The 23,150-nt window shown below is 55.8% G+C and overlaps 2 pseudogenes; both read left to right on the top strand.

Annotated features, from left to right (window-relative positions):
• The window catches only part of LOC135891996 (patatin-like phospholipase domain-containing protein 6), a 536,125-nt pseudogene that overhangs the window by 371,109 nt on the left and 141,866 nt on the right, over positions 1-23,150 (top strand).
• Positions 8,202-22,755, top strand: LOC135891808 (cAMP-dependent protein kinase catalytic subunit alpha-like; annotated as a pseudogene).

The raw sequence follows: 23,150 nt of genomic DNA, 5'->3' as shown, positions 1-23,150 counted from the left end.
TCTTATATTTTTGTGGTTTTCCAATGATTTGCATGCAGAGGGAGTGGGACTCAGTGCCCCTGGGTGTTACTGGTTTAACGAGGTGAGGGGAGAGGGAGTTTGTTGTTACAGAGGACCGGAGAGGGAACTTGGGACCCCAGCCGATGGCCTGGAGGATGGACACCCCAGCAACCGGTGACCTGAGACCCTGACCTGGAGACCCAGCTCAGGAGTCACCTGGAGACCCAGCTCAGGAGTCACAGCCGGTTCTAGCCAGTGGGAGGACCCCATGACCCAACCAGCCGGTTCCAGCCAGAGGAGGGCAGAGAGGAAAGGAGGCCCAGACGACCCTGTTTACCTGGAAAGAAGACAATGGACAGAGGGGGGCTTGGGGCCGGTGATCTCAGATGCAGCTGGGAAGCAGGGGGGCTCTGGGCTGGAGAGGAGGGGCAGGCAGAGCCCACCTGGATGCAAGGAGACTGGGATGTACTGGGCTGAGGGAGGTCAGGCCTGAGGCCCTGAGTGTTACCTGTGTTGTGTTCAATGCTCAATAAACCTTCCTGTTTTACGCTGGCTGAGTCACTCCGGTCTAGAGAACAGGGTTGCATCGTCCCCTTCAGGGGGAGGGAGGCCCCGGGGGGTCCAGAGCAAGTGGACTCTCTGAGGGGGCCCACGGCGAGAGACAGATGTGTTAAGGCTCAGAGAGGTGTGGCTCCAGGAGGTGGAGGGGCCTAACCCCGAGAGAGAGTGGACCCCCGAGAAGGGCTGTCTCACTGAAAGGGGTGCCCTCCCCCCCCCCCACGGACCGCACAGGGCCACGAGTGGGCACGATCTGTGAGTCCATGACACCAACAAAGCTAGATCTAATCCCTGTAGTTAGTGATCTGGGGTCTGATTCTTAATCATATTCTCATCTTTGTTTTTCTGGGAATTAAGTGTTGCTGATGAATTCTGAGTTGTAAGTGGAATGGACTGTGTTCTGGTGAGTTATTCTCCCTCCTGTCTAGTCTATTTCTGGGTCAGAAGGCTATCTGTGAACCGCGTCTGTTTACTTACAGGCTTAGGATAGGTGCCTGCAATAGTGGACGAGGGAAGGCATCTCTGCTTTTCTAAGCCAAGTCCCTGTTTGTGTACTGCAAGACTTTATCCGAGAGGAACCATTGGATTCCCTAGCTTCCCCCACTGCACTACAAGGGAACGACTGTCATTGGGTATCTCTGATAGGGTATGTCCTGCTGTGCTCACTGGTCTTGTGATGTCTCCGTATCAGGGACCAGCTCATTTTGTTAATAATTCACATTGGACTAGAGCTGGGTGAACGCTGCAGGGTCAGTTCGCTGTGGGGCTCACCAGTTAAACTCCACAGTTCAGAGAATCCTAGAAATGTAGGGCTGGAAGGGTCCTAGAAAGATCATCCCGTCTGGCACTATACTTAGACTGTCCCTGACAGCTCTTTGTCTAATGGGTTCTTAAAAACCTCCAATGATGGGGATTCCACAACCTCCCTTTGAGGCCTATTCCAGAGCTTATCTATCTTTATAGTTAGAAAGTTTTTCCTAATATCTAACCTAAATCTCCCTTGCTGCAGATTAAGCTGATTCCTACTTCTCCTACTTCCAGTGCACATGGAGAACAGTTGATCAGGGTCCTCTTTGTAACAGTCCTTAACATATTTGAACACGGTTTGAACATATTTGAGGTTTGGCTAAGATAAAGAGGCCCCTGGAGGAGGGAAAGCAGGTTACAGGGGTATGTGTGCAGCTTTCTTGGGGTGCCCAGGCTCTGAGTCACCTTGTTCCCCATCTGGCGAGAGGAAGATTTTCTCAGGGAGCTGATATCTAGTCAAGCATAACATCACCGGTCTGTTAGCCATCCTACCAATCTCCACAGGGCTCTGCCAGCCCTTGCTCTGCCTTGCACGGTAACAGTAGTTGCACCGCAGCCCCCAAGCCCCTCTGAAAGTGTCCCCCAGTAGCATCGGGTTACTGTCACAGGACACTCACAGAAATTACCAGGGAACAGAATCCAAACAGCTTGATTGGTACAGCTCAAGATCAGATCGTTTATAACCTCACAGCAATGAGATATATGTATAGTGGAATAATCCTAAATTTATTATCAAAGATTAAGATTTAAGAGGTACTGAGTCAGGATAATGGAAACAGAACTGGTTACATATAAAATGAAAATCATAACATGCTTCTTAGAGTCTAAATTTTACATTAACAGGCTAAAATCAATTATTACAGCAGTTTTTCACCTAAAGCAATCTCCCAGCATCCTCATTAACCAACATGCCTGGGATCCAACTTTCCTGAGGAAGGAAAATCATAGAATCATAGAATATCAGGGTTGGAAGGGACCTCAGGAGGTCATCTAGTCCAACCCCCTGCTCAAAGCAGGACCAATTCCCAACTAAATCATCCCAGCCAGGGCTTTGTCAAGCCGGGCCTTAAAAACCTCCAAGGAAGGAGACTCCACCACCTCCCTAGGTAACGCATTCCAGTGCTTCACCACCCTCCTAGTGAAATAGTGTTTCCTAATATCCAACCTAGACCTCCAGCCTCACCTCAGTCCCTGGAAAAATCATGGAGCAGGTCCTCAAGGAATCAATTATGAAACACTTAGAGGAGAGGAAAGTGATCAGGAACAGTCAGCATGGATTCACCAAGGGGAAGTCGTGCCTGACTAACCTAATTGCCTTCTATGATGAGATAACTGGCTCTGTGGATGAGGGGAAAGCAGTGGATGTGTTATTCCTTGACTTTAGCAAAGCTTTTGATACGGTCTCCCACAGTATTCTTGCTGCCAAGTTAAAGAAGTATGGGCTGGATGAATGGACTGTAAGGTGGATAGAAAGCTGGCTAGATCGTCGGGCTCAACGGGTAGTGATCAATGGCTCCATGTCTAGTTGGCAGCCAGTTTCAAGCGGAGTGCCCCAAGGGTCGGTCCTGGGGCCGGTTTTGTTTAATATCTTTATTAATGATCTGGAGGATGGTGTGGACTGCACTCTCAGCAAGCTTGCCGATGACACTAAACTAGGAGGCGTGGTAGATACACTAGAGGGTAGGGATCGGATACAGAGGGACCTAGACAAATTAGAGGATTGGGCCAAAAGAAACCTGATGAGGTTCAACAAGGACAAGTGCAGAGTCCTGCACCTAGGACGGAAGAATCCCATGCACAGCTACAGACTAGGGACCGAATGGCTAGGTAGCAGTTCTGCAGAAAAGGACCTAGGGGTCACAGTGGACGAGAAGCTGGATATGAGTCAACAGTGTGCTCTTGTTGCCAAGAAGGCTAACGGCATTTTGGGCTGTATAAGTAGGGGCATTGCCAGCAGATCGAGGGACGTGATCGTTCCCCTTTATTCGACATTGGTGAGGCCTCATCTGGAGTACTGTGTCCAGTTTTGGGCCCCACACTACAAGAAGGATGTGGAAAAGTTGGAAAGAGTCCAGCGGAGGGCAACAAAAATGATTTTTGCATGCTGTTACCAGATGTGCCCGTCACTTTGGGGTAGGCTCATTGATTAGGGTTACTCTTCTGGGGGAGGGGGTCTGTAATTCTATCAATGTGCTGCTTATGTCACTTGTGTGTTCATATGGAGCTCTACTCCTTCTTTCTACAAGTCCCCTCCCAATGGAGCTATCCTGCAAGACCTAGGTTCCCCAGGGCTGGGTTCCTCCAGCCCTAGAACTAGAGCGTCCCCTACCACATTGGCTGGGAGAGTGCATGCAGTGAGCGGTGAGTCTGAATGCTGAGCTGGTGTCTGCCCGAGGGAGAACGCCCCCTACCGCCTGGGCTGGGAGAGCACATGCAATGAGTGGCGAGTCTGTCTGCCCCAGCTGGCACCCGCCCTGGGCTGGGACACCCCCATCCCCAGAGCACCCGGGCTGCTCTCAATCCAACATCTGCAGCCAGGAAGGGATTGAAGTGAGGTCAGCCCAGGTGAAAACCTGAGTCCCATGGAGGGGTCAGAGGCAGCTGGTCAGGTCTTGCCTGGCCCCTCTGGAAACAGCACGGCTGCTGGCCTGGACAGCGCCCGCCCAGAGCGCTGGGATGCCTGAGTCATTTTTGCTGCAGGAAGGGCATGGACGAGGCTGAGAGTAACAGGCGTGCCCATTACCCTGGCATGGAAGGGGTTAAACACAGCAGGGAGAGTTGGTCCCAGCTGTGCCCTGGGCTAGACGGAGAAGCTGGGGTTCCCCAGCCAGGGTCTCCAAGCACCCCCCCCAGCACAGGCCTCCACTCTCCTGTACAAGGCCCGTGCGGCCTCCACTGCCATCCGGCCGATGGCACAGTCCATCTGGCGCACGAATGGGGACATGCGGGCGGCCACAGTATGGGCGACACTCAGCACCACACTGGGCTGTTCCCGCACGATCCTGGGGAGATAGCGGGCAGCTCGTCAGTGCACAGGTGGCCCCGTTGCTGCCAGTGCACTGCTGACTGCAGCCGCCCCCTCCCTGAGTCACCCACCTCCTCTGGAACAGAGCCAGCCAAGAAAACATGGCACCAGGACAGATCCCAGCCCAGGGCAGGAGAATCCAGGCCCATGCAACAGGTGCACGATTGGAGGACTGGGACATGGGGCCTTTCCCCTCTAGGGGGAGGCAGCTCCAATCCAGCCCAGGGCAGGGGACTGGCTGGTTTATGGGGGTGGGGAATGGGACACGGTGCCTTTCCCCCCTAGGGGGCACTGGCCCCAATCTGACCCAGGCCACCAGCCTAGATGGAAGTGGGGTGGGAGGTGGGCAGAGCCTGCCCACAGGATGTGGAGGGGAAGGGAGACACCAACTCGTAGAAGTCCGACGTGGAGATCTTGAGGAAGGTGCAGTCACGCTTGGCCTTGATGGTGAAGATGAGGGGCTCCCCGGTCAGCACAGCCAGCTGGCCCACCATCTCTCCAGGCTGCGGCAGAAAGAGGCACACATCCTCCGCCTTGTCAATCATGCGCTGGTAGACATGCAGGCAGCCCCACAGCACAAAGTGAAGGCTGACGTCCTGTTGGAGGGAAAGGGGGGCGGAGGATAGAGAGGAACGTCAGTCCCAGCACCAGGGTGAGGGGCAGGCCTGCCCTCAAGGTGCGCGCCTGCCCCCAAGGTGCGCACCCACAGATAGGCAGCCAGGAGACCTGGGGGACAGCCTACAGCTCCGGCTGAGCCTGAACTCTCTGGAGCACCCCACTAACCTCGGCAGAGCCACAGCCCAGCATAAATTCCCCCAGCTCCCTGGGAACCAACCCCTCCCCATTCCAGCTGTGCAGGGGTTTAATGTTTCCTAGGCCTGAGGCCCAGCACCCGGGGGGGGGAACGAACGGGGGAGCTGCCATCCCACCTGCCCAATAGGCATGTAGCCCGGGGGGGGGGGGGGAACGCACAGGGAACCTCTGGCGAGGGCGCTGCCAAGCTTCCCTCCCTGCCCCCCGCCCCACCTCACCTCCACCTCTGCCTCCTCCCGTAAGCGCGCTGCATCACTGCTCCTCCACCTACCTCCCAGCACTTGCCGCCACAAAATAGCTGTTTCGCGGTGTAACAAGCTCCAGGAGGGAGGGGAAGGAGCAGGAATGCGGTGCGCTCAGGGGAGGAGGCGGGGGTTGGCAGGGGATTTGGCGAAGGGGTTGGAATAGGGGCAGGGAGGGGGCAGAGTTAGGGCGGGGACTTTGGGGAAGGGGTTTGAATGGGGGCAGGGCATGGGCGGGAGGGAGCAGGACAACGGTGGAGTCAGGGCGGGGCCGGGCGCAGAGGGTGGCAGCACCCACCGGCGCCAGCAGAATTCAGCACTTATGGCCACAGTGTCATTGACCTCCACAAGGAGGGACTCAGCGTGAGAGGCTGAGGAAGCAGCAAGGCCCTGTGACGCTGGCAGACCAGGTGCCAGCTCATGCCAAGGCCCCCAGACCTCACTGAACAGTGACAAACGCAGAGCCGGGAACCAGGCTGGCTCACCAGTGTGTTCGCACTGTTAGAATAGATGTGAAGTTGATGCGAATGTGTTTGGTGTTCAGAAATGCTGAAATGCTTGTAGGATGCTGATCTCACTTATCACATCACTGGAGCCCATGGTGTAGTTACATCAAGCGTTAGCATTGTAAACCTCTTATTGTGTAACTCAACTTCCTTGATCCCACACACACCCCGCCCCCAGACACACCCATGAAGGGGAGCCAAGCACCGACCGACACTCATTCCATCTGTGTGAGCTCTGGGGGAAGGAAATAAGGCCTGACCAGAAAGATCTGTATCACTGCCGGGGATTGGCATTCAGGGAAGGCAAGATTTCTAAGCATAAGCAAGGGATCCACAAGCAGCTTAGCTTGGGTTAGCCCTAAAGGTCGCATAGAGCAGCAGTTCTCAAACGTTTGTATTGGTGACCCCTTTCACACAGCAAGCCTATCAGTGCACCCCCCTTATAAATTAAAAACATTTCTTATATTTAAAACTATTATAAATGCTGGAGGCGAAGCGGGGTTTGGGGTGGAGGCTGACAGCTTACAACCCCCCAGGTAATAAGCTTGCAACCCCTTGAGGGTTCACGGCCCCCAGTTTGAGAACCCTGGTATAGAACTTGCACATTACAGCAGCTTCTACTGCCTTTTGGAACCTGACTGTACCTCACTTGTGTGCGTCTGTTACCTGCTTTCACCTAGTGAATAACTCTCAGTTTTTTCCCCTAGTTAATAAATCTTTAGTTAGTATCACAGGATTGGCTACAAGCATTGTCTGTGGTTTGAGATCTGAGGTACAATTGACCGGGGGTAAGTGACTAGTCCATTGGGTGAGGGAGTAACCTGAATACTGCTGTGATTCTTGGTGTAAGGGCCCATCTATCACAAAGGCCGGCTTGCCTGGGTGGCAAGCTAGACCCAGGTGCAGCCAAGGACTGTCTGTGACTCCATGGTAAGGCTGTTATAGTGCTTTAGGAGTTCACGCTTGTTACTTGGTGAAATCTTTACAGAGCACAGAGCCTGTTTGGGGTTCGTGCCCTGGTTTGTACAGTCTGCCCTGACGTTGGCACACACGTTCGTGAGCCACTCCAGGCAGCTTGGCAGCCCCATGACCCTGCTCCTCATGCAGCCATCAGCACCGGTGCAGAGTGGGTGAGGTGCCCCCACCTGGGCAGGCAGCATGTCCTGCCCACTCCACACTGGGGCTGCTGCAGGGCAGTGGGGATCAGGCCCCAGCTGCCAAGAGACAACAGCAGCACCAGCTCAGAGCACCTGCTACCAGTGTCACCCCATGGCTGCTGGGCACTGGCACCCCCTGGCACCTACCTGGTCCCCCTGGCAGGCGATGACTGTCCCAGCCTTGGCGTGGTACAGCAGCACCCGGTTGTTGAGAAGGGAGAGGTCCTGTGGGCAGAGCACCCAGCAGTGGGGGCGGAGAGGCTTGCAGGCAGGGCCCTAGCAGTGCTGAGCCCTGCTGCACCAACTGGGAGCTGCACAGAGCTGCCCACCATGCTGGGGGCTCCCCTCCAGTCCTTCCCTCCCCTGTGCTGGCCTGATGGATTGGCCAGCCCCTCCCAGCACAGACAGGGCAGCTCAGCCCTCCCCACCTGGGAGCCCAGCTATCCATCCCACCCTGGGCCACCCCTCCTCCCTCAAGGGCCGAGAATCCAGGAGCCAAACATCCCAGCCCAGCTCTTCCACGGAGCCTGTGCACAGGAGCTGCCCAGGGCCAAGTTGGGAGGCAGCGGCTGTGCAGCCCAGAGCAGGACTGGCCACAGCCTGGCTGACCTATGGCTCTGGAGGAGGGAGAACTGACGGCATGAGGAGTCCCCCAGGCATGGCCTCCAGAGCCAGAATATCCCCAGACTCCCTAAGGGCAGCTGGAGCTCCCAGGCACAGCCCGGGGACTCACCCGGCCATCCCCCCCCCAATCCCCCAGGCACAGCCCGGGAACTAATCCGGCCCTTCCCCCACATCCCCCAGGGACTCACCCGGCCCTTCCCCCCACCCCCCAGGCACAGACCGGGGACTCATTGGCCCTTCCCGCCCACCCCCCGGGTGCAGCCAGGGTGGAGGTGGGGATTGGCGGAGGCAGGCGGGTGACGCACGCTGATTGGCCGGCTGTTCGCGCGGCAGCGGCAGGCACACGCGGGCAGCTCGCGGAGCTCGAGGAACTGCCGCCGCGGGAGGAGGGGAGGCGATGCGATGCGATGCGATGCGATAACGGTCTCGGCGAGTTTCCTGAGGGAAACGCGCGCTGGAGGGAGCAGCGATGGGCAACGGGGCCATGTCCAAGGAGGGCGGCGAGCCGGAGAGCAGTGAGTGCTGGGGGGATCAGGGAGCAGGGAGTGGGGGGAAGGGGAGAGCGCGAGGCTTGTCGGGGGGATCGGGGCCCTGGGGGGGGAGAGCACGGGGCCTGAATGGAGGATCGGGGCCCCACGGGGGGGAGCTGGGAGTGGGGGAGCACGGGATGGGGGGGAACGGGGAATGGGAGGCCTGGAGGCAGGATCGGGGCCCTGGGAGGGATGAAGAGAGTTCGGGACCCAAGCCCGGGGGGGGAGGAGGGAGCACGGGGGGGCGTATGGTGAGTGCGGGGCATCGGGGGGGGGGCTGCGTTAGGAGGTACCGGGCAATGTTCCCTCTAGTTTTTGACAGGCCATGTGTGCAAAAAAATTCTTCTTTGCAAATTTTTGAAGCAGAGTTCAAATTTGTGCGCCATGAGGCAAATGCGCCCAAGCAAGTAAAATGCTTATTCATTTAAAAAGTTTTTATTTGCAATTTGTGATAATAATAGTTTTACAACATGTTATTTTATAAATGTATTTTTTAAATAATTAGAAAAAGGAAATTTAACCATTCTTCATGAAGCAGAAGTTAGTTTTAAGCATTATGCTTTATGATCTTTTTTATATATATAATATATCAAGCACATATTAATCATGATCATTATCAGTCCATAGGCTTCTGCCTAGGTTCTCAGCTCCAGGCCAATGGCCGAGGGATGTACTGGCCACTGTTTCCCGCAGCCCCCATTGGCCTGGAGCGGCGAACCACTGGGAGCTGCGATCCGCCAGACCTGCGGACACGGCAGGTAAACAAACCGGCCCGGCCCGCCAGGGGCTTTCCCTGAACAAGCAGCGGCCCGAGATTGAGAACCATTGGTCTAGGACACCCCTCTCCAGTCACATCTGAGGTGTCTCTTTCTGGCCCTATGCCCCGGGGGGGGGCAAGTTGGAGCTGTGGGGACCCTAGGGCAGTGGTTCTCAACCTGTGGGGCTCCACAGACTGTCTAAAATATCCAAACGGGCCTGCACCACCATTCAAAAATGTTTAGGGGTCTGCAAATGAAAAAAGGTTGAGGCCCACTGCCCTGGGGTATTGCACCCTGATCTCTCCAACCAGGTGTTGGACACATTTGCAGGGGTGGTTTTGTTGGGGTCCCCCATCTTCCCACTCCTACACATCCCCTCTTAATTGCTGTTTCCCCTCACCCCTCTCTAGCCATAAGCTGAGAACAGTTAGCTGATCCCTTCTCCCTTTGCATTGCCTGGATGCAAGTCCCACTGGTAGCGCTGCCTGCAACCTGTCCTGCTGGTTCAGGGAGCCCAGCCCTAGGGGTCGTGGGTCTCGGCTCCCCAAAATTTGCTAGTAAATGAATGTTTGCTGATCGGGGGCTGGTGCTGTAAAGGGGAGGAGCAGCTGACAGTATAAAACGGGACCATCCAGTGGTGTCTGTTGCGATCAGACCCGGAGCTGTCACCACACCCGGCAGCATCTGTCAGTGTTAGGCCCCAGCGTGCGTAGGAGTGTGTGTGTGGGGGGGGGGGGGTCAGTGTCCGTTCACAAACGGGGGAGGAGGTTGAGGAAGACTGAGGCTCCCAGGTGCAGTGATTTGCCTGAGGTGAAAGAGCAAGTTGGTGGCAGAGGCCAGTCCCAGTTGGCTCCTAGTTCTGCGCTTCTCTAACCCTTGGACCCCACAGCCCTCCTGTGATTGGGAACAGAACCCAGGAGTTCTGACCTTCCGCCTCACCCCTGCTCTAACTCACTAGACCCCACTCTGTGCCCAGCAGTGATTTTTGAACTGTGGTAGCACCATGCTGAGATCAGTGCCAGGTACTCCACAGGTGCAGTGAGAGGCTGTCCCTGCGCCAGGAGCTTGCAGCCTGAATAGACCAAGACGGGCAAAAGATTGAGAAAAAGGAAGTATCATTTGCCTTTTCCTGATGGGGAATTGAGGCACGGATACAACCCAGAGGTCCTGACTCCAGCCGTTCCCGTCTAGACCTCACTCCCTTCTCAGAGCTGGGGAAAGGACCCAGGCGTCCTGGCTCCCAGCCCTTCCTACTATGACCACCAGACCTCCCTCTCAGAACTGGAGAGAGACCCCGGAGTCCTGATTCCCATTCCTCCACCTTAGCCACAAAATAACCCCGGATGGCGTGGCGGAGGGTCAGATCAGGGGAGCTTGATTGAGACCCACCCTCCCATCCCTTTAACTGGCGTTAGGAGTTCTGCTGGCTTTTCCTGCCTTGGCTGCACTGTAGCCGAGCGGTGGTTCTGTGCATCGTGGAGCTACCGGGATCACCTTTCCGTTCAGAGCAGGAAGTGTGTGTGTGTGTGAGAGAGAGAGAGAGAGAGAGACCTACCCTTGATTCAGCAGTGTTTTGGCCTTTGGTTGAAGGAGCACCATCAAAATGCCTGTGACTAATCCCATGGGTGACGTTCTATGAATGGGATAGAGAAAGCATATGGGGTGCTTCTGTGTAGGGTGTTGATATGGTCCTAATTACTGTAGTATCTGCGCACCTCACATGTGAGTACTGTTACCTTCACCGCATCTGTGTGGAAGGGGCAGTGCTGTTCTCCCTGCTTTATTAGCGTCGTCCTAGGAGGATTTTGGAGATATTAAAAAAAGTGCCATCCCTAAATCAGGGTGAGAAGTCAAACTCTTTGCGCGCTGGCCATCCGAAAGCCGACCTGGTAGCAGGTCAGCTGGAATGCTTGGCCTTCATTTTGACCTTTTAATTTTTGTTGTTACCTTTTCAGTATAAATTCCCTGGGATGGTGAAATGACGTGGTTTTGAACTAACGTGGAACCGTTGAGAAATGTCGGAGCAGGGCGTTCAGGCAGCTTGGAAACGGTTTCCCAATGATTCCCAAATGGGGATATTTGTCCAACCCCCCCTGTCCTGCAAACAGCTCTGGCTTTGGCACACTGGCACTTTCTGAGGGAAAAACATTTTCATCAAAAAATTCTCTCCCTCCCTGAACCTCTCCCTCCTCGCTGGGGTTCAGAGCCCGGCTCCAGCCCGAATGTCTACAGTGCAGTTTTTAGCCCCTGAGCCAGCTGCGGTTGAGCCACACGTCTTTTATTGCAGTGTAGACACACCCTCAGGGAGTCTGGCGGGAGCTGAGAATCAAACCCAGGTCAGCCAGGGTAAGCGCTCTAACCACTGGACCACCCTTCTCTGCTCAGCCTGCCTGGTGAGGCACAAGCATTTGCCAAAATGTCAGCAAATTGAAAACTGAGCAAAGGAGATGTCCTGTTGTGCTATTAACCTGTGGAACTCACTGCCACCTGACTGTCATACCATGTTGTGTTTCTGAGAGAGACCAGGATTCTGAACCCAATACGACATTTAAGTGGACAGAGTGATAATAGTGAGGGGTAAGAAAACTAACCAAGGTGGCTGGAAAGGCTATTGACTTTCCCTCTTCAGAGCATGAGCCGCCCTCTGACAGAGGCAAGGAGGCATCTCCCCTCTGGCAGGTGATCTCATCTCAACAGGGGTCTTGCACCTTCTCCAAAGCAGCTGGTGCTGGCAGCTGTCAGAAGATCCTGGGCTAGATGGACCTTGGGTCTGAGCCAGTCCCTGTGGTTTAAAGACTCTCCATGTAATGAAGGTCGATTAACCTCTCTCCTGGCTGAGCCGACCCCTGGGCTGTCTTGCTAACCTGCCCTGTGAGCACAGGTGTTTCTCGCTTCCTCTTCGTGACAGCCAAAATAGAAAAGGTGAAGTTTAGAAGCAGAAGGGCTGGGACGAGGCCTGGACAGGTCGGAATTTCCCCCTAAGGCAGAGCACGCTGGGATTAGTGTGCGGCGAACGGTGACCTTGGCCAGGAGCTGGATGCTCCCATCAGTGCCCCTGGGCGATGGCCTGCGCCAGGGCTGCTGGGCCACAGTTGGCTACTCCCTTGGGCCTGGTGGTACTTAAGAACACAAAGTTAAGCCTTGGAGATACAGGGCTGGCTCCCCGGCGGGTGCAAATCACCCTCGGTCCATTGGAGTCAATGGGGCCAGATCCTCGGCTGGTGTCATGCAGTTTTCAAGTCAATACAGCCATGCGAGTCACGCTACCTGCGCCTCTGGCCCATTGACTCGGTGAAAGCACCGTCTAAGCTTTTTATGTTGTTTTATATCCATTTTCTGTGAGGAACTTGGGCTCCAATCCTGCAAGGACACGGGGCGTAATTCTCCTCCCATGAGTAAAGCTCCACATGTGGCATTAGGGTTTGCAGAGTCAGGGCTGCGGGCAGTGCCACGCTGGATTGCCCAGTATACCACTGTGCACGTGCCAGTCGCCTATCTCCCAGCTGGCTCAAAGGCAGGTGCAGTAACCCCTTAGTGACTTTCTCTGCAGCAGAAGCCTGGCTCTAACCAGCTCCCGGTGGAGGGGGCGGGCAGTGGTGAGGAGGTGATTGTGGGGTGCCCTGTGCTGGGGCAGACGGGCTGTGGCACTGCCACCTGTGGGCCTCTTTGCACTGGTCAGTTCCCAGGCTGGTTTCTGACTCATGAGCCCTGGTTTGTTGGGTGTGCGGGATCAGGCTGGGGATGATGATGTCTTTAAGGGAAGATATTAACCAGTGTGGTTTAGTGCTTAGATTGGGATCTTTGGATGGAAAGGACACAGCGCCTTCCCAAAGACGAGGCAGGATCGGCTCTGCTTACACATGGAGAAACTGAGACAAAGGTGAAGTGACTTGCCTAGATTTGGAAGAGAACTCAGGAGTTGGGACTCCTTGTCCCCCCTGCTCTGTCCCACTAGATCCAAAGCTGGAGATAGAACCCAGGAGTCCTGAATTTCCCCCCTTGCGTTCAGCACTGTTCACCACAGCTGAGAAATGGTTACTGCCTTCCCTGACGCTGCCGTGCTCCCCGCGGAGCCCCCTGCATCATGCCAGGTTCTTCTCCTTGGCGTCTTCACAGGGCTGGCAGGGTCCTTCCCGTGGCAAACAAGCTCTCGGCAACCGCATCATAGTGTGAACCCGGGAGGCATCTACCGTGTGGCCATGTCTTTCTGCCCGGAGCAGCTTACCCCGCTGAGTGCCTTGTGCTGGTTGCAGGCCTTAGCCTGTAGGGGGCGCTTTGGGATCAGAAACTCGCAAATGGGGAAATCTGCTGGAGCCTCAGTGTTGGGCTCGCCTGAGGCAGCCGCCTCTGGGGTTGGCACAGTGGAACTTTCACCCCCCGATCACCCATAGAGCGATGCCCAGGGAGCTGATCTCCCAGCGTGCGTGTGCTCCTGTCATCGGCTGCTCCCACCAAGAGATTCCCCGGGGAGACGGGCATTTCCTCTCGCAAGTTAATTATTAAATGTGCCTGGGACAGGGCCGGCGCCGCCCTTACATATTTTGATTTTAAAAAGACACCTGTCCCAGGTTCTAGGCTGTACTACACCATCAACACTACAGCTTCAAACCCGGCAGCGTTACATAGTCGGTCCAGCCAGAACTGAGCCCGGCAGCTGCCACCCGGGGCTCCCTTCCGCCCTTTCATCTAGGAAGCAAACCCTCAGCCCTCTCCCTGCTGCGGTTTTCACTGGTCCAGCTTTCCCCATTTTTGAAGTAGCTGTCCTGGGAAATCGGTCCCCCCGGCTGGCGAAGGAAGGATCACCTGGTTGGATGCCAGAGAGCCAGGCACTTGCTGTTCCCAGGCTGCTGCTGTGGAGGCTGCGTCTGGTTGTTTTAACAGCTTTGTGGGCAAAGCCCAACTGGGGTTTGCGACTTTCCCGGCTGCTTTCTGCAGGTGCGTGTGTGCGCGCGCGCGTGTGTGTGTGTGTGTGTGTGTGTGTGTGTGTGATTGGTGCTTGCTACCTGCATGGTTGAGAGAAGGCTACACACAGGCCTCTGCCCTTTGAGCTAAGGGGGAATCTCCTCCCCCTTCACCCCTTTTGCTGGCAGCAGTAGTAGATCCCGTATCCTCCCATTAGGGCAACGTGATCCACGCATCTTAACGTCATTTGACTGGAGGGTTGTACGAGTGTCTCCTTGTGGGGTGCAGGTTGTGTGTTGCGGGACGTGGAACAGGCACCCCCGAGTGGCATGTTCAGCGGGGGGGTAGAGGCACAAGTGTGCCCCTTTGGTAGGTGCTGGGGGCTGCATTAGCCCTCCCTGACGGGGTTCTTTGGTGTGTCCAGGGGCAGGTCTGGGGATGGGGGTGTTTGGACCTCTCTCTAGCCAATCCCCAGCTGAGCCACCCTTTGTGGCCAATCAGGCACTGCCATCCCCCTTTGTGACTGCATGCCTCTTCGCTGAGCGGGGGGCGCTGAAAGGGGAGCTCTGTCCACCAGGCTGGGTGCCCCACCCCTCCTGACTCCTCACGCTGCTCCCTTTCTGTTTCCCTTACAGTGGAAGAGTTCATAGACAAAGCCAAAGAAGACTTCCTCAAGAAATGGGAGAACCCATCCCAGGTACTGGGCTCCCAACCCAGATCACCTTCTCACCCCCACCCCCACCTCCCAATCAAGGCCTCTGTAGCCCCAGGCTGATTATTCTGCAATCACCCCCTGGATCTCTTTCCCCATCACTGAGCCACCTTGCCACACAGCCTCTGCTGAGGGTCTGGGGTTATTTTTGCTCCTGGGGCTGAGTGGACCATGTTGTTCTCCCCCCCCCCCAATCTGCCCTCTGGTAACTGGAGGGCCAAGAACTCTGTAGGTTCAACTCCACTCTGCTGGTCGAGAGGGACACTAACCATGTGGGACTCCTCCTGATCCAGCCTGTCTCCCCCTGCCCCATCCTCCTCCCAAGGCCCCAGCGTGGTCATCCAGCCCAGACCCAGATTGGCTCCCGGGGGTTGTGTTAACAGGGACTCTGTTCAAAGGGCCTCCATTTGCTGCCTGTGCTTGGGCACAGTGCCCCAGTTTGTAGGTGCCGGAAAAGCTTTTGGGGTCAGCCCTGGGTCTGTCCCCACTGGAAATCCCGCCTGGGGTGGTTGTGCAGCACTTTCACTTTGCTAGTCCTCCCGCACACCCTGTGTCATTAACGCCATGGTACAGATGGGGAAACTGAGGCCCACAGGGGAAAGGGATTTGGTCAAGGGTATAGGAAGTTGGTTGCAGAACTAGAAAGTGATCTTGTGACTCCTAGTCTCCTGCCCTCTGACCACTGCACTTCACTCCCTCTCCGCACAGACCGAGGGCTAGAACCCAGGAGTCCTGACTCCCAGCCCCTCCCCCGCCTCTAATGCACAGCCCCCACTGAATGGAGCTGGGCGGGTCGCCTGTCTGGAACTGGATTTTGGTTCTGCCCAAGGAGCAGAGAATCCCTTGTCTGTGTCTCATTCAAAATGTAGCGGTTTCCTTTGGCGCCCTCTGGTGGTGAAATGTGACATCTACTTCTTCAAATCAATGTTCTCAAGAACAACCCCCTCATGGTCATTAAAGACCCCTCCAGTCTTGCAGTGCAAATCCTACTGTTGTGGGCAGGTTCCTTCCTGATGCCCCCAGGACCAGTCTGGCCCCCCATCAGGTTTGTTTTCCCCCTTCCAGAACACGGCCAGTTTGAATCAGTTTGATCGAATCAAGACCCTGTGAGCACGGGCCCATTCGGGAAGGTGATGCTGGTGAAACACAAAGAGACCGGGAATCACTATGCCATGAAGATCCTGGATAAACCGAAGGTGAGACGCAGGGGGCTGCCGCAGAGATCTGGCCTGAGGCCGTGGAATCCCCAGTGAGGGGGAGGGATATGGAGCTGAACCCTGCGTGGGGATGCAGAAGAGGGGAGTGCGTGGGAGGGGCCAGCAGAAGAAGATCTGATGTTATTTCCTTTTCTCTCCAAGGTAGTGCAGCTCAAACAAATTAATCACCCCCTGAATAATAAACGGATGCTCCAGGCCATCAACTTTCCATTACTCATCAAACTGGAGTATTCCTTCAAGGTAGGTGTCCTTTGCTTGCCAGCCCAGCCCTGGGCTGTGTCCCCATCCTCCCCGACTCCCACAATCCCCTCGATTTGTTTCCTATTTAAAACCAAAGCTGTGCTGAAGGGGTCGAAGGGCACAGTCTTCGTCTCTTATACCTTGAGAACAAACGTTCCTGGCGTGACGTCTGGGATCAGGTTTGGAGCTAAGAAAAATCAATTTTGATCATTCCCCTTTTTCAGTCTCTTCTGTTCTGCTTTTGACTCCAGGTTTTGAACAGTGATACTGCCCCCCCCCCCCCCCCACCTGGTCGGTTTTGCTTTTGTTTCTAGTCAGTTTCAGTTTCCAGCTCCCTTGTGCTGTCCCTAGGGCATGAGCTCTGCTTTGCGGTGAGGGGGGCGGGTCTCAGAGGAAGTCCTAACTTCATGCACAATTGGCTTCGTGGAGACTTTGAAACCATCACGTGGGATCGTTTCCTCCTGATGGAGTTTCTGTGAAAGCTAAAATTCAAGCCCCAGCGATGGGGCTTGGACCCTCTTCTCTGAACTTGGATCTTGGGGTCTGTGAGCTACACCCTGTGTGTAAGGGGGAGAGCAAAGATAGTTGTGCCTTCGAGCTCCACAGCACCCCCTGTGGCTGGCCTGATTAAAGAGGGGCTGGCTCTGAAGCGAGACCTGTCTCCTGTCTGTCAGCCTTAGGTTAGTATGCTGTAGCGATGAAGAATGGTCAGCTCAGAGGAGGTTGCAGGATAAATCCCAGCCCTTGCGGGAGCCTGGAGGCTAGGGTGATGGGCGTGTTAACAGCAGGCAGTGCTGGCAGAGTCGTTTTCTTGGGGCCCCTCATCGTTCTTGGGTTAAATAGCTTTGATCTCTGGTCCCTTGTCTGCAGAAGCTGCTTCAATGGAAATGTCACCCCTGCTCCATGCCATGTAGCTCTCGGGTGACACAGTAGCACTGGGGCCAGTGGCTGCTGTTACACAGGCTGGCTCGCTGAGCCAGTCGATTCTCCTACGACAGTCTTGCCTGGTATGTGCTGACTGGGCCCCATCAAGGTACCACTAGGGTGTTGGGGGCCTGTTTAGCTGGTACAGGGTCAGGAAGGCCCATGTCACGCAGACCAGAACTGCCTGAGCAGGGAGACCAAGGATGGGCTGAGCTCCCTTCGTCCCCTTAGAGACAGCAGGGTTCAGGCATTGTTCCCCTTACGCTCTTGGGCACCCACCTTTACCCTGCTCCTGGGGCTCAAGGCGTAACCCTCTCACTTTAGGCACCTAGCCTCACCCTTCATGGGCTCAGGGCGTCACCTCACACTCTGTGGGTTTGCAGGGTCTTTTCCCAGTGAAAGAGCCTCACACAGAAATATCCTTAACCTCTGTTTATTAACAGTTACTGTCCCAGACTCACAGGTTGTGCCCACTCTTGGTCCCGTGCAGTCCCTGGGGGAATCCCCTTCAGTGTGACAGCCCTTCTCGGGGGTCCACTTTCTCTCAGGGGTTAAGCCCCTCCACCTCCTGGAACCATACCTCTCTGAGCCTTAGCACACCTGTCTCTCGCCATGGGTCCCCTCAGGGAGTCCACTCGCTCTGGACCTCCAGGGCCTTCACTCCCAGAGGGAATAATGCAACACTGTTCTCCTGACCGGAGCCATTCTCAGCCAGCGTAAAACAGGAGGGTTTATTGAGCGTCTGAACACAGCATAGGAAACTCTCAGGGCCCTCGGGCCTGGCCTCCCTCAACCCAGCACATCCAAGTCTCGCCTACATCCAGGTGGGCTCTGCCTGCTCTCTCTCTCCAGACCCGAGCCCCCCTGCTTCCCAGCTGGGCATCTGATACCACCTCCCCCAAGTCCCGCCTCTGTCCTTCGTCTTCTGTCCTGGTAAACAGGGTCCCCTGGGCCTCCTCTCCTGTCAGCCGTCCTCTGGCCCCCTGTGTCTGGAACCGCCTGGTCAGGTCACCGGGGTCCTCTCTTCACAGCCCCTTGTCTTCCCACTGGCCAGAACGAGAACTCCCGAGCTGGGCCTCCTGGTCACCAGTCGCTGGGGTATCCATTCTCCAGGGCCATAGGCTGGGGTCCCAAGTTCTGTCGCTGGTCCTCTGTAACAACAAGCTCCCTCTCCCATCACCTCGTTAAACCAGTAACACCCAGGGAAACTGAGTCCCACCCCCTCTGCATGCAAACCATTGAAAAAAACAAGGGTGCTCAGTGCTCATGTTCTCACCACTGAGCCGGGTAGGGTCTCGCTAGTGGAATGGCTTTGTTGGGCTCAGCGGAGTTACTTCGGAGGCTGCTCTTTGACTTTGCAGCTGCGAGGGAGGATGAAGCCAGCCTGGTCAATTTCACACTCTGCTTTTGAGAAGTTTCACTTCCTGCTTCTGCTCCTCTGGGGTGTCCGACCTGGCGGCAGGTTGGATTTCCCCTTTGATCATAGACATCACAGCTGGGAAATCCATCTTGGGCCTGCCCGTCCCCGCCCCTAGACCAGAGGTGTGGGGAGGGGTTGGATTTTCTAGGGCTCTAGCACTAAATACTCCACGCAAATAAAGCTCGCGCCCTCTCATTAGTGAGTCTCTTCCCCAGCCGCGTCTGTGCAGCAACTCCCATTGCAGGTGTGTGCCCGGGACCTTCGGCACCACAGCGCAGCCCCTCTGGCCCTTGAGCTAAAGGAGTAACAGCAGCAGCTGGCGGCAGTAGTAGGCTGTCATCTCCCAGACAGCGGGTGCACTGCATTGTGTGCTATGTGGAAGCCAGGCCAGTGCATCAGGCTCCCTGGAGACGTGTGGGGTTAGTGCCCGGAAAGGGATGGGGCTAATAAAGGAGCAGGGGTGTGGGGAGCAGTTTCATCCTGGTGTCGCAGGCGCTGACGGGGGCTCGGAGTGAATCTTGCAATCCGTTGCTGCTGCATTTCCTTCTAGGATAACTCCAATTTGTACATGGTGATGGAATACATCCCGGGCAGGGAGATGTTCTCCCACCTACGGCGGATCGGGAGGTTCAGGTAAGCGTTGCCACGGGAGCCGATGTTGGAGACAGTGTCGCTAACGGTTAGAGCTGGGTGGCTGTTAGACTCCTGGGTTGTCTCCCTGGCTCAGGGAGGACAGTGGGATCTAGCACTTAGAGAAGAGGGACTGGGAGTCGGGACTCCTGGGTCCTTTTCCTGCCTCTGCCATTGACTCCTTCTGGGCAGCGGGGAGAATAACTCTGTGCCACTGTTTCCACAGCTGTGAATTTGGGATTTAGTTCAGTAGAGAACTAGACCTTTTATCCATTAGCAGCATCTGCAGTGACGCTGGCTTTGATCCTCATGCTGCACGTGACCTGATCCCCCAACTGGGCTGGTCAGGAAGGGATTCCCCATGGGGAGGGCTGCTGCTGTCTTCTGCCAGCACTAGCCACAGTCAGTGGCAGGGATGCCAGAGCTAGATGGAGTCAGGCTGGAAGGAGCTGGGGGTCCATGGGTGTGTGTGTTGGGGCTAGGAGGGGGATGCTGGTCTGGGAGGGGCTTGCCCTGGGTTGCCAGGCTGGATGGAGTCAGGGGTCTAGCAATGGGGGTGGGATGTGTGTGCTAGGGCTAGTGGTCTGGCTAGGGCAGATGGGGCGGTCTGGCTAGGGCAGATGGGGCCACCTGGCCTAGAAGGGTTGGGGCATCTTGCCTGGGGATCTATAAGGAAGGTGAAGGTGGGGGTGGCAGGGGGCCGAGGGTGCTGGGCTGGCTGAGAGGGGGCGGATCTGGTCTGGGATTACCACGTTCTCCTCCCACCTCATTGCAGTGAACCTCACGCCCGGTTCTACGCTGCTCAGATCGTCCTGATCTTTGAGTATCTGCACTCGCTGGATCTCATCTACCGAAACCTGAAGCCAGAGAATCTCCTGATAGACCAGCAGGGCTACATCAAGGTGACGCTGCTGCCCCTCCCCCACTCCTTCCCTTCCCCATCCCAGAGCTGGCTCCTGGCTCCCTGCAGTGACTTCCTCCCTGCCCAAATCTCTCTCTGCTGCCATCCCCTTGCCAAAGCCAAGACACCCCAACATGGCCAGAATACATCAATCATCTGCTCCTCCCCTTCCCCTCCTGCTGTCACACCTCCGGGCTGATCCAGCTTCTCCCCTCTCTGTGTTTTGGCTCCAGATGATGGATTTTGGTCTTGCCAAGCAGGTGAAAGACCGAACCTGGACTCTGTGTGGGACCCCGGAATACCTGGCCCCTGAGATCATCCTCGGCAAAGTGAGCTGGGGAGGGCCTGTCCGCTGCCTGATCTCTAGCTGATCCCTGGCCACCAGGTGGTTCTTCCCGCCCCCCAAATGTTCGGTGCGTGACCCTGGCCTGCTTTCCCCGGGCAGGGTTATAACAAGGCTGTGGACTGGTGGGCCCTGGGCGTCCTCATCTACGAGATGGCGGCTGGTTACCCCCTGTTCTTCGCGGACCAGCCCAATGAGATCTACAAGAAGATCGTCTCTGGCAAGGTATGTGGGCTGGGGGAGGGGACACTTGTGTGATTTGGGGGGGGGGGGTTGCCAGCAAAAGGGGGGTGCCAAGTCTCAGCGACTGATCAGAGAGATGCTCACATGCTGCGCCCCCAACATACTCATGCCCTCCCATGTTCCCCCAATCCCCAACACGTGGGCATCCTCCCTGTCATGTACCCCATTCCCCCTGCACCCCAACACATAGACCCTCCCTTGCCACGTACCCCTGTTCTCCAACACATGGACATCCTCCCCATTGTGTCCCCCACACATGGACCCTCCCTCACCACGTACCCCTATTTCCTCAACACATGGACTCCATCCCCCACCCCACCACCAATGTGCTCCCTGTAACTCTCATGGGGTGCCTTTGGTTTTCTTATACACTGTTGTGAGTTGCAAAACCCTCCGCAACCCTGCTACACTGCAAGACTAAACATTCCTTAAACACATCAGTCATCTCCAAGCACTGGTAGAGCACTCATCGCCATAGTAACAAAGAGCCCATAATATTCCTCTGCCCACCCCAGCACCTTCTCGCCAAGGATCTCCAAGCACTCGTGTTGGACACGGTCAGCTTTAAACTTAGTGGGGAACTCAACAGGCCTGGGTTCTGTTCCCGGTTCTCCTACCAGCCTGCTCAGTGACCTTGGGCAAGTCACTTCTCCCTGTGCCTCAGTTTCCCTTTATGTAAAATGAGTATAATGATGCGGCAGCCCTGCTTTGAGATCTGTGGAGGAAAAATGCTCAGTAAGAGCTGGGGGTGATGCTACTAATTAACCATTTCAGCTCCTGTGTCAGTCCTCAGTAGCCCCCCCACACACACACTTCTTGTCCACTCATTGTCCTGGAGTGTTTTTAAAGGGCTTGTTATTTATTATTAGGTGTATTACGATAGTGCCTACAAGCCCCAGTCATGGGTCAGGACCCCATTGTGCTAGGTGATGTACATATTAGGTGTATTATGGTAGTGCCTAGGCACCCCAGGTGTAGCCCAGGACCCCCTGTGCTAGGGGCTGTACATTACTAGGTGTATTATGGTAGGGTCTCAGCGCCCAGGCATAGCCGTGCAAGGGGCTGTACATTATTAGGTGTATCTATGAATCTAGCCACGAGGGCAGGGCAGGTAAAAGCCAGACCTCTGTCTCTCCTCCCCACCCCAGGTCCGGTTCCCGTCTCGCTTCAGCTCGGAGCTGAAGGACCTGCTCTGGAACCTGCTGCAGATGGACCTCACCAAACGCTTTGGCAACCTCGAGAACGGGGTCAATGACATCAAGAACCACAAGTGGTTTGCTACCACCGACTGGAACGCCGTCTACCAGAGGAAGGTAGGAGGACTGTGGCGGGTGGCGGCTGGCAGAGGAGAGCCTGGGTAACTTCCACATGCATGCGGCCTCCATCAGCAGGAATTGAACCTGGGATCATCAGTGCCCAGGCCTCTAGGAGCGCATTGGTTCCATGGGACTCTGTAGCAGGGTGTTGTGGCTGGGTCCAACCACTAGGGGGCGGTATGCTCACCCAGCATTGGTTTAAAGTAGGGAGCCCTCAGTCACCTGTTTGTAACATGGCAGCAAAAGCATGGTCCAGTCCCCACCCCCTGAGGATAACAGCCTACTACTGCTGCTGCCACAGCCCTCTCCGGTGGGAGAGGGCTGTGCTGAAGGTCCTGATTAAAACCCTACTGATGATGCAAGTGGGGGCTCTTTCGGGGATCCAACGGGCTCATGACCCCCTGCCCTTCCCTGATTGCAAAGTGAGGGGAGGGAGTTCTAGCTAGATAAAAGGGGGCTTGAGGAGGCGCTGATCCTGCGTCCCTCACCTGGTTGCTAAGGGGCCCGATCCTGTATCTCTTAAGAGTGCTGGGGGCCCTGTTCCTGGGCTCCTAAACAGGGTCATGGGCTTCCCCTTCCATGATTGAAAAGTGTGAGGGTTTCTGGCTGGATTCGGGGGTGAGGGGGGCTGATCCTTGCCTGCCTTGTTACAAAGTTGGGGCCTGATCGTGCGCCCCTAGCAGACCCAGGAGTGGGGCGGGGGGGATACAAATGTTGATCCCTCACCTCGTGCCCAACCTGCCCCTCCCCTCCCTTTTCAGGTGGAAGCTCCCTTTATACCAGAGTGCAAAGGCCCGGACGACACGAATAACTTCAATGACTACGAGGAAGAGGAGATCCGTGTCTCGATCACTGAGGAGTGCGTCAGGGAGTTTGCTGAGTTCTAGGGCCAGTAGCCCTCTCCCCAAAATCCCCCTTTCCCACAAAGAAGCTTGAGAGTCCCATCTAGAGTGTGGGGATATCATCCGCCCTGCCCCGGGACACACGTCTGTGTCCTCTGACAAACCTTGTTTCATTGGAAAAAACAAAACAAAAAACAAAAGCCCCCCCCCCACCAGCTCCCACTTTCTCTTTAACAGTGTGCTTTTTGTAAACATATTTGAAACAATTACCAATAAAGTTTTGTTTAAAAAAAAATAATGGGTTGTTCGGCTCTAGGGGACGGTTGTTGTTGCTGTGATGAGCCGGGAGCTGTTCCTCTCCCTGAAGGCCCAAAGAGTTCAGGGATCTGGCTGGGGGGCCGGCGGCTGCCATTAGCGGTACCTGAACTCGCCTGGAGTTG

This window comes from Emys orbicularis, chromosome 19 (genome assembly GCF_028017835.1).
Source record: "Emys orbicularis isolate rEmyOrb1 chromosome 19, rEmyOrb1.hap1, whole genome shotgun sequence".
In the NCBI taxonomy this organism is placed as follows: Eukaryota; Metazoa; Chordata; order Testudines; family Emydidae; genus Emys; species Emys orbicularis.
The sequence above is the reverse complement of the archived record's forward strand: the minus strand, read 5'-3'. Positions and strand labels throughout refer to the sequence as shown.